Raw genomic sequence first — 11,839 nt, 5'->3', positions numbered from 1 at the left:
ATGTGAAGATGATCTCATGGTTTTTTTCCACTACCGGCGCCTTTAACTCCCTACAGGATTCCCAGCCTCTTTGTCTAGATGAGGTAAATAAAGCTGCTCCAATTGCTAACAGCTACAAGTTTCAGGGTAATTTTATGTGTGTGTTGATCCTATTTAAAAAAAAAGTCTTTGTTAATATACATTTTGTGTGACATAATATGCTAATGATGAATAAGACAATCTTAAAAAATGAGTCTTGGCCCCTGCCGGGAGGCCGACAAGGAAGTTGCTGGCTGAACAGGCTTCCAAGGAAACGGCCACGGTACCTGGATCCTAGGCCAAGGAGCGCGGCTGTGGCGCCGTGTGGGCTCAAGTAGGAGTCGCTGCCGAGGCCGAGGCCCGTTTCTGAGCATCAGCAAAAGCAGACAGGCTCATCATGGGAGGTTTTCTCTCAAGTATTTTTTCCAGTCTGTTTGGAACTCGGAAAATGAGGATTCTCATTTTGGGGTTAGATGGAGCAGGGAAAACCACGATTTTGTACAGACTACAGGCTGGAGAAGTCATTACTACTATTCCCACCATTGGATTTAATGTTGAGACAGTAACACAAAAATCTCAAATTCCAAGTTTGGGATTTAGGAGGACAGACAAGTATCAGGCCATACTGGAGATGTTATCATCCAAACACAGATGCAGTCATTTATATAGTTGACAGTTGTGACCGAGACTGAACTGGCATTTCCAAATCAGAGTTAGTTGCCATGTTAGAGGAAGAAGAGCTGAGAAAAGCCATGTTAGTGGCGTTTGCAAATAAGCAGGACATGGAACAGGCCATGACTCCTTCTGAGATGGCAAATGCACTGGGGTTGCCTGTCTTGAAGGACCGAAAATGGCAAATATTCAAAACATCAGCAACCAAAGGCACGGGTCTTGATGAAGCAATGGCATGGTTAGTTGAAACTTTAAAGAGCAGACAGTAATTAGACTGCTTCTGTTCCTCTGAAAGGAAGGTTACAAATGAAAATTCCCTTTGGAAACAGATGAGTGTGCATCACACTACTTGATGTTAAAACTGCTTGACTGCTGGCGTATCCTGGACTGATGACATCATTTGTAATAAATATGAAAACACGAGTATTGGGCTTGGGGGATAAGTAATATTATTTGAACCAACTGAATGTCTCTTCTGTGTAATATAAAATATTCTTTCCTTCCTTTATTGTGTTAAGACATATATCCTATTTGTATGGAATTCTGATTTAAATATAGTCATACTGAAGAAAGCATTTTTGTTGGGGGAATGGGGAACCAAACTCTTACTTCTGAATTAGTGGTTAAAGCCTGTTTGTGTAAACACTAATAAATATCTTAAGTCAGAGAAAAAACAAACAAACAAAAAAACCCCAAAACGAGTCCTCCAAATACTGCATGGTGCCACTGTTGTAAAATGGGCCTGACCTCGGGGTTGGGGGGAGACCGAGAAATATGGGATAAATTATTTATACTGCATTGAAACAGATGAGGGAGAAAACTGTTTATAAGGGATTAGGTATTTTTATCATGACAGGAGTCTAGAGCAAAGGCTGCACAGTGGAGTGGACCTCGGGGGAGGGATTGTATAACAATGAAAATTTTACTTATCAAAGAAAAGAATGAACTCAGGGTGGGGGGAGGTTGGGCAGGGAGAAAAGTGCAACAATGAATGAATGGAAATCCAAAGTCTCTGTAAACTTTCATTAAAATTAATTTTTTTTAAAAAAAAAAGAGTCCTGGGTACCCAGCCAGTGGTTATGACTGGTTGTGTATGCGAATATCACCTTCATCGTGCCCACAGAAACATCTATAAACATAGAAATATGTAACTTCTTTATTTTACTAAACCCTCTCATTGCTGTCAAGTCAGAACCGATTCATAACAGACCCTCCAGTGGGCTTCCAGAGGCTTAAAAATGACATGAGAGGAGAAGCTGGTAGATTTGAACCACCTTCCTTAGCGTTGCCACTGAGACTTCCTATCCACGAGCCCACCAGAGCTCCCTAAGCTAAGGCTACATTATATATTTTACTCTTTATTAATTTAATATTTCATGTAATAACAAATCAGTAACTATAGACTATATAGTTTAAATAATACACTTACTCTGGTGGCCTCGTGGTTTGAATCCACTAGATGCTCCTTAGATGGGCAATCTCCTATGCCATTTACAGCCTCTGAAAATGTGCTGGTGGGTCTGCTTTGAGTCAGTTCTGACTTGATGGTACACAGCAACAAGCCTGTAGTGACCTAGTGATAAGTAATTGCTACTGACCCAAAAAGGCATGGGGAGAATGAGGGGTGGTCTCCCCCTGTGCACTTTCCGGACTCTGAAAACCTGCTGGAGGAGAGGGTCAGCTGTGTGGTGGTTGTGCCTGGAAGGCACATAACAACAACCTGTAGTAAGGATTTGCCATTGATTTGCCTTCTGTTGGGAGAGGCTTAGGTTGTGTCCCTTTTCTTGGCCCCTGCTAGCACTCTCGTGGCCTGGTCAGCAGAGAGTGGTGCTGCCAAACTAAAGGTGGACGGTTTGAATCCACCAGCCTCTCTACAGGCCAGATGGGCCGTCTCCTTTCGTGTGTTTAACAATCTCTGAAAATCTGCTCTGAAGTCAGTCAGCTAAGTTGGTTCTGACGTACAGGCAGTGAGTATGAGTGTTGAGCAATACTGTGCTATTTTTGTACAAATAATAGCCTTTTGTACTTTTATGTTCTGTGATGAAGTCTCAAAAGTAGAATGTTGGGTTTAAAGGTCTGTATTTTAAACAAATACTGCCACATCTTATGGAAGGTATTTATTTAGCAATTCACCTTCCCGTCAGTAACATGGGAACGTGCGTATATGTGTCCTCCCCTACCCCCATGACGTACATTTCTGCTTGGAAATCTTTGGTACCTAATTATTTTACTAGGTTATGCCTTATTTTTATCATTCTTTGCTATTATTTCATCTGGGATGTTGCACTCTTTAATTTTATAAATTTATCTTTTAATTTCTTAAAAGTGTTCTTGATTAGCTTTAGGTATTTGTTCTGTTCTGTGAACTGCCAAGAAAACAAACAGGCCTGTTCTGGAGGAGGTGAAACCAGGGTGCTCCTTGGAAATCACGATGGTGAAACTCTGTCTCACATACTCTGGGCATGCTGTCAGGAGAGACCCGTCCTTGGAGAAGGACATTACGCTTGGAAAGGTCAGTGAAAGAGAGGAAGATTCTCAGTGAGATGGAATGACACAGTGACTGTGGCGATGGGGTCAAGTCTGTTGGAGATGATGAAGATGGCGCAGGATTCACATCCATTGTGCGGGGGGGGGGTTTGCTGTGAGTCATAGGCACCTCGATGGCACCTAATGACAGCTTTGGAACCACAGTTCTGTTGACCTCTGACCTTGTGCCTGTCACTTTTTGTCTTGGCTCATTTTCCCCCATCCTGCCTTCCAAATTCCATACCATGCCTACAGATGCTTCTCTTTTGTTTTGGCCTTTCATTTATATGATTTTCAAAATTTTATTTCTTACACAATTTTCAGCATTTAATAATTTAAACCATGATCAGGCAGGACCAAGAGAGAAAAACGGACAAAAGAAACATGTATAGGCTTGGATATTCCTTATCTGCCATGGGTTTTTAATTAACTGTGATTAAAATGTTCATGGAAATAGATGGAGAACTTCACAGCAGAAATATAACTATAAAAATACAGATGTAAGCTTTAGAATAACATTTTGGATCACATCTCTATAGGTTAGGCCCCAGGTGGCAAAATGGTTCATTCTCTGATGTTTTTATTTTTATCTCCTGCTGTCCCGAGGTCTACTAGCTCCTATTTCATCTCATTCAACAAGTCTTGCTTCACACGACTATATCCCTTGAGCTCTTGAATTTTGCTTTGATGGTGAGGTGAGCCTTGGTATGTAGGACTGCAGCCTGGCCCAGTGTCACAGAGCGCTATCCAACAGAATCATAAAGTAAGCCACGTAGGTGAATCAAAAGTAGCCACACTGAAAAAAAGTTAAAATAACAAGAGCTGTAACTTGTGACTGAAAGGTTTGGAGATTCCTTCAAACTCAAATGTGAAGGGACCGAATGACCCTGTGGCAGACAGTGAGGACAGAACTGGAAAATGCTGGAAGCCTAGTCAACTGAATTGTGAGGACAGTCTGGAAAGAAAGCCTGTATTGACAGAAGCAGGTGGTCTTCCCAGAGCCTACACAAGTTCCTGTGTCATGAAGCATCACTATCACATACTGGCCCAGGAGAGGGGCCTCTGTCAGCGATAAAATCCACCAGTTCTTCCCTGCAACAAAGACCAGAGGCCAGAGGTGCCTGCCTCCTCAGTTCCCTGCTTGTATAGTCCCAGCTCTCTGAAACCTTTAAATGAGGACTGGCTTCTTGAAGAGATTTCCCTCCAGTCCTGACTGGAGGATCCCACCATGCAGTCTATTTGGCAGGTATGTGTTCACTCAGATTAATAAATTGGTTTCTGGTTTAGAACTCTTCCTTGCCAATTCCCCACCCCTGTTCCATTTTCAGAAATACTGACTAAATGAGATTTCTGAAAGCTGCAGAGTTAAGGGAGGGACTAGAGATCATTCTGATTCCAGAAAGGCACTCATCTCAGGCTCCTGAGTACCCAGCTGGGTCCCCAGATAATAGCATGCTGTGGCCTGAGTGAAACTCAAGCTGTGGGAGGAGTTAGCCCAAGAAAGGAGTCCATGGGTAGCATAAGCTGTTAAGCATTTGATTACTACATGAAAATTCAGTGGTTTGAAGCCACTTACAAACACCTCAGAAGAAACTCAACTAATTCATTGCCATTGAGTCAGTTCCAACTCGTAGTGACCTTCCATTGGGTTTCCAAGGCTATAACTCTTAATGAGGAGAGCAAGGATGTCAGTTTAAAGACTAAGGTGCAACTGATCCAAGAAATGGTAGAATTTATTTCTTGTAATTGTGATGTTATGTAAGAGCACTGAATATCCCATGTACTGCCAAAAAAGCAAACAAATCTGTCTTGGAGTAAGTGTAATCATGATGTTCCTAGGATGAAGGCAAAGATTGTGAAATTTCCTCTCATATTCTTTGGTATGTTGTGAGGAGAGGACCAGTCCTTGGGAAAAGATATCATGTTGGGAAAGGTGGAGGGTCAGAGAAAGACAAGAATTGACACAGTGGTTGTAATAATGGGCTTGAACATATCAGAGATCTTTTTTTTTTATTCATTCACTCTTGCACATTTTCTTCCCTTCCTCACTTCCCTCCCTCCCCCAGTCCACTTTACAATGCACTTCTTGTTCCAGATTATCCTACATGTAAAGCCTTATTCTTTCCTTCTTCTTTTCCAAAGAGTGTTAATTATCTATCCCACTCTTATTCTACCCCAAGCCCCCCGTGTCAGAACTATTTTATAGCAGGGGTGTTGTGGTATTTTTCCTTTTGTGACTGAGATATTTCACTCAGTATAATGTCCTCCAGGCTTTCTCCATGTTGTGTAATGTTTTACACATTCACTGTTTCTCAATGCTGCATAATATCCTGTTGTGTGAATGTACCATAATTTTTCTATTCCCTTATTTGTTGATGGGCACTTGGGTTACTTCCATCTCTTTGTTATTATGAATAACACGGCAATAAACACGGGTGTGCATACATCTGTTTGAGTTGTGGCTCTGGTTTCTTTAGGGCATATTCCCAGAAGTGGAATTACTGGATCAATGATATTTCTATTCCCTGTTTTTTGGGAAAGCACAGACCACCTTCCATAGTTGTCGCACCATATAACATTCCCACCAGCAATGAATATGAGTTCCAATCTCTCCACAACCTTACCAGAATTTATTGTTTGCTGCCTTGTTGAACTTTGCTGTTACAGCTGGGGTGAGAAGATATTTCGCAGTTGTCTTATGTATCCGAGATCTTGAGGATGGCACAGGGTAAGGCAAGGTTCAGATCTATTGTTCATAGGGTCACTGTGAGTCATAATTGACTCGATGGCAAGTAACAAAACAACAACAAAAAGCCTAAGAAATGGTTCTGAGAAGACCTGAAAAGAAAGATCAGCATGTGTGAGACTGGTAGTCAGGCACTGCGCAACTGATTTTCACTGATTCAAGTTAGTTCCCTTTGCCAAAAAGCATGAGGCTTTCTGCTGTTGCATTAGAGTGCCACCTCTTGGATGCAAACAGGAAATCTAGCTGCTTAAGTTTTTCTAGAGTCTTCTCTCTGCTGTCCATTAGACGGACTCCTAGCTGACCCTCCATGGGTTTTTAAGGCACAGATTTTCTATCTTTCTCCCAAGGAGCCATGGTGGATTCAAACCACCAGAACTGAGGCTTTTGGGTCGGCACACAGCTCTACAGACTATACCACCAGAGCTCCCTCGTCTTTAGTTACATGTATTACAGAAAGTGACTTTTTTTCAGGTAGGCATATGCACAAACGAATGTTCATGTACTTTTTCTAAATAAAGATTAAAAAATATCTCTGGCTATGTTATTGTTGTGTGCCTTTGAGCTAGAACCAACTCATTGCTGACGGTTTTTAGAAGCTAGAAACTGCATGCGAGGTTGCCAAGCGTTCTCTCTCAGAGCAGCTGGTGGAGCCAAGCGTGTCTTTGAGTTGGCAGCACAACGCTTTACCACTAACTCACCAGAGCTCCCCTTGCCCATGTTGTGAGGTGCCATCCACCGGAGTACAACTCATGGCGACGCTATGAACAAGAGATCTGAACTGTGTCCTAGCCCGTGCCATCCTCATCATCTGACACATTGAGCCCACGGCTGCAGTCATTGTGTCAGTTCAGTTTGTTGAGGGTCTTCCTCTCTCTCGCTGATCCTCCACCTTTCCAAGGAACAGCTTCTCCTAATAACATGCCCAAAATATGAGAGACAAAGCTTTACCATCCTGCTTCCATGAGCACTCTGGATGTATTTTTCCTAAGACTTATCCGTTCTTTTGGCCATCCATGGGATAGTCAGTACTCTTCTTCAGAACCACAGCTCAAAGGCATCAATTCTTCTTCTGTCACCCTTATTCTCTAACTCTCAGATGCACAGCAAGTGATGAAAAAGACCATGGCCTGAATCAGGTGCACCTTAATCTTCAAACTGACATCATTGCTCCTCATTACTTTGGAGACGTCCCTGACAGTGAACTTGGCCAATGTAATACGTGTCCTATCTCCTGACTTCTGGTACTCAGGGTGATGATTGTGGATCCAAGATGAAATTGTTGACAATTTTAATCTTTTATCCATCTTTCCAGGTGTTATTGGTCCAGTGGTAAGGATTTTTTCCTTCTTGATGTTAAGATGCAACCCATATCGAAGTCTTTGATCTTCTACAGCAAGGGCTTCAAATCTTCCTCACTTTCAGCAAGCAAGGTTGTCATCTGCATATCAGTTTGTTGATTAATCTTCCTCCAATCCTAATGCCACATTTCTTCTCCTAAAATCCAGCTTCTTGAATGAATGTTCTTCTTCACAGAGCCCAAGTTCTTGAATTCTTTGCTCAGGATACAGACTGAGTAAGTATGGAGAAAGGCTACAATCCTGATACACACTTTTTCTGATTTTAAATTATGCAGTGTTCCTTTATTCCCTTTGATCAACAGCTTCTTGGTCTACACAGAGATTTTATATGAGCAAAATTTAGTGTTCTGGGATTTCCATTCTTCTCAGTGTTAGCCATTTTGTTGATCCACACAGTCAAATGCCTCCTAATAGTTAATAAAACACAGCTACTCATTCTACTGGTATTTTCAGCTTTTTAGCCAAGATCCATCTGACATCAGTAATGCTATCTCTTGTACTATAGCCTCATCTAAACCCAGGGTGAACTTCTGACAGTTCTGTCAGTGTACTGTTCTTGTGGCTTTTGGATGATCTTCAACAATATTTTGCTTGCATGTGGTATTTAATGATGTTGTCGTTAGGTGCCGTCGAGTTGCTTGTGACTCATAGCGACGCTATGTACAACAGCCCTAAACTCTGCTCTGTCCTGTGCCAATCACACCGTCTCTGATACACCCATCCCAATTAGCCCAGTCACTGAATCAATCTATCTCATAGGGGGCCTTCCCCTTCTGCACTGTCCCTCCACCCTCCCAAGCATGATGTATTTAATGATATTGTCTGGTAATTCCCACATTCTGTTAGATCGCCTTTTTGGGGAATGGGAACAAATTTGGATCTCTTCCAGCCAGCCAGCCAAGCTGCTGTCCTTCAAATTTCCTGGCATAGACTGGTGAGCACCTCCAGGGCTACATCTGCTAACGAAAACAAGTCAATTGCTATCCCAGCAATTCCTGGGGCCTTATTTTTTGCCAGTGCCTTTAGTGCAGCTTGAATATCTTGCTTCATTACCATTGGCTGTTGTTCACATGCCACTTCCTGAAATTTTTCAGTGTCAAGCCATTCTTTTTGGTACAGTGACTCTGTATTCTGATCATAGTGGGTTCTAAAATTTATATTCTGCATAAAGGTAAGGAAGCACAGGGCCAAATTCAAGGAATTTGTAGAGGCAGATGGTGGCTCTCTCTCTGCCCCGAGAGAATGGTGTGGAATGGCCCGCAGGGATGAAGAGTCCAGATCCTCTGCTCCTGCCTCTCTCCATGGGATAAGCCAGGCCTTTACTTCCCTCATTCTGTCAGTGCGCCCAGCAGTGTCTCCTAAGTAGCAGGCACCATTAATTAAGAAATCATTTTTGCAGGTCACTATGAGTTGCAGGTGACTCGACAGCACATAACAACAACATTATCATTACTGACTGGTGACAGGTAAGAGTGCTAGAGTATCACAAGAGCTGGGAAAGTACCTTTCAATCCCTATTTTTGGGTGGCTGCAGAGCTAAGAACCTGAGGACGACATAGAACATGAAAGGCCGTAGAATGAAGTCACTTCATAGACTGCTTGCTCAGAGGTGGTCAGTTAATCAAGAGGATAGGCAGGTTGAAATCCTGTTAGACAAACAAGGTTATGGGGTTAATTTTGTCTCTATGACCCTAGGTCATTAGGCCTGTTTCAGACAGGATTCTGAGGAGGATGACCAGGGTCCAGATGAAGAAAGTGGCATTGCCTGAACCCCCATGGCAGGTCAGGATGCCCAAGTTGTAGCTGTGACCTGTCACTAGATCGGAACCTCCCCAGGTGGGACCAGGAGAGACTGCTGAACACAGCCTTAAATGCAAGAAAAATGGGCAATCGCATCCTGGAGTACTGCTCCCGAGTCAGTTCCTCCTCCTCTCAACTTTTTGAAAGCAAAGGATCATCTTTACTAAGTAAACTATGAAAATCTGAAAATATTAAACTATTAAAAACTATTAGAAAAAAAACACACAAAAAAACCACTATTAGAATACTAACTTTACACCCATGTCCCCAAAAGACCTCTGCATGACAAATCTTATGTTAAAGTATAACCATTTAAAATTAGTAGTATTATAGTGTACATTTATTGGTTCCTAGGCCAATAGGCAGCATCATGATACATGGAGAGAACACTGACATTGTCAACTATTTCATCTTACTTAGATCCACAGTCAACATCCTTTGTACCAAGAGTCAAGAGATCAGAATATTGCACTGCAGTAGGGGGACCTCTCCAAAGTCCTGAAGAGCAATGATGTCAGTTTAAAAACTAAGGTATGCCTGATTCAAGCCATAGTCTTTCCAATCACCTGCTATACATCTGAGAGCTGGACAGTGAGTAAGGATAAGAATCGATGCCTTTGAGTTGTGGTGCTGGAAGAGAGTACTGAACATTCCGTGGACTGCCAAAGGAAAAGCTGTATCTTGGAGAAAGCAACCTAAGTGGTCCTAAGAGGCAAATCTTCTCCCTCATATTTTGGGAATGTTGTTAGGAGAAGCTATGCCTTGGAAAGGGACATCATGCTTGGAAAGGTGGTGCAGGGTCCGTGAAATAGACAAAGACCCTTAACCACATGGATTGATACAGTGACTGAGGCAGTGGACACAAGTGTATTGTGGATAAGGATGGCACAGGTTAGGAGAGGGTTCAGTCTGTTGTTGTTGAGGTCAGTGAGTGATACCCAACTCGACAGACACGAACCACCACCACATCCCACCATCCACTATTCAGTGTTTACTCAGGAACCTCCTTTGCTTTGAGGAGGTCAGCATCTCCAGCTCTAGGGCAGATCTGAAACAATTAAGACACTCTTCTTTCAGTCACTTGCTTAGGTAACCTGGGCGACAGCTTGGCATCTGACCACAGATGCTGACTTAGAAACGTCATGTGAGCTAACCTGGGCTGAGACAGAAGGGGAAGCTGACTGGCCCCTTTTGGAAGAGAAATACCGCATGTTTATGAATGGTTGTATAAGAAACCAATATGATTTGTAAATTTTCACTCAAGTGAAAAATTAAAGAATTGGGTTTTACCTGAGGGGGGGGAAATAAATAAGCTCTCATGAGTAACCTTTCCTACTGGAGGGGACTTATTGTACATGCAATGCTGGGAATGTACTGTTTTTCCTCCATGAAGAAAGAAAGAGGTTTGAAGGTAAAGCTTCAAATCTTGACTTAAACAAAGTCAAAGGAAAGTTCATGATATCCTGAGCACCGAATCACACCAACCCTAATACACTTGCCTTTAGCCTTTCCAGGAAGCCAGCTGGAGTTAAGGTTTCTCTTAGTTGCCAAGAAAAGCTTCTTCAATAATTGACTTTCAAAAAAAAAACCCACACCAAGAAAACTTACTTAAAAATTGCAAGTAAAATGACTGAAGTGTTGAGAAAGAGCGGGCAAAGTTCTTCAGTGAAGAGGTGAAGCAGCAGCACATTTGGAAGCAGACGGGCATCGTAGTTTATAAGATAGGATAAACTCCTAACACCCAGCCCACTGCCAGCGAGAGGACGAGTCCCTACAACCCCGAGGCCAAGACCTGCCCCACAGGGATTCCAAGACTGCAAATCTTTACAGACCACCTCATCCTCCCATCAATGCCTGGGGGCCTCAAATGGCAAGCTTTCTCGTTAGAAGCCAAAGGCCTTAATCACGGAGCCACTAGAACGTAGGATAACTGAGCTTTATCCAAACTCATCATTAAGGTTCACAGTGATCTTAGCTAAACTACCCAGCTGCTATGCTCTCAGTCTGTATTAATACGAGAGCGATCCCAGAGGCCTGGGTCCGTAAACTAAGAAGACAAGTCTCAAATTCTGGAAAAGTTCAAAACAAATAAAAAAGAGCTGCTATTATAGTGGACCACTGAGTCAGAACTGACCCTGCAGTGTGTTTGCGGAGGGAATTAGTCATACGGGAGGAGACTGTCCATCTTTCTCCTGCAGAACAGCTGGTGGATGTAAATCGCACACCTCCATGTTACCAGTGCAATTCCTTACCACCAAGCCACTAGAGCTTCCTAAAGCAAGAGTCGAAATAGAATTTTAATTTACAATCAGTATAAACTGCATTCAATTAGGAATCACGAGATTTGGGCTTTGATTCCGTCTTACATGATTTGAGGATGCTGAGTAAGTTTCTCAACCCTTGGACAGCAGAGGCCTGTCACAATATGGGAAGGGGTTACATCAGGCTGCTGTGAATGTCCTCTCCAACTGTGTTATGAAGAATTCAGTGGAATCAGAATTATAGGCTCCATTCTGGTTTGGGTCAGGAACTTTAAAACCACTATTCAATACTATTATCAGCTATTCAATTCGGTACTTTAAAAATTCTTATTTCCTTGTAACTTATCTGAAACTTTATTTTAAAAAAAATCAGTTCTGTTTTTCTGTGTATTTAAATGTTTTCCTACTTAAAAACTTATTAGCAATAAAAAGTTCCTCAGTAAATGTTTTCATTTCTT

At 42.3% G+C, this 11,839-nt stretch overlaps 1 pseudogene; it reads left to right on the top strand.

Annotated features, from left to right (window-relative positions):
- Positions 1-415: 415 nt before the first annotated feature.
- LOC102861154 lies at positions 416-959 on the top strand (annotated as a pseudogene).
- The last annotated feature ends 10,880 nt before the right edge of the window (positions 960-11,839 follow it).

Source organism: Elephantulus edwardii, unplaced genomic scaffold, assembly GCF_000299155.1.
Source record: "Elephantulus edwardii isolate Elephantulus edwardi_28Jun2011 unplaced genomic scaffold, EleEdw1.0 scaffold00041, whole genome shotgun sequence".
Taxonomy (NCBI): Eukaryota; Metazoa; Chordata; class Mammalia; order Macroscelidea; family Macroscelididae; genus Elephantulus; species Elephantulus edwardii.
This window is presented reverse-complemented; position numbering and strand designations above follow the sequence as displayed.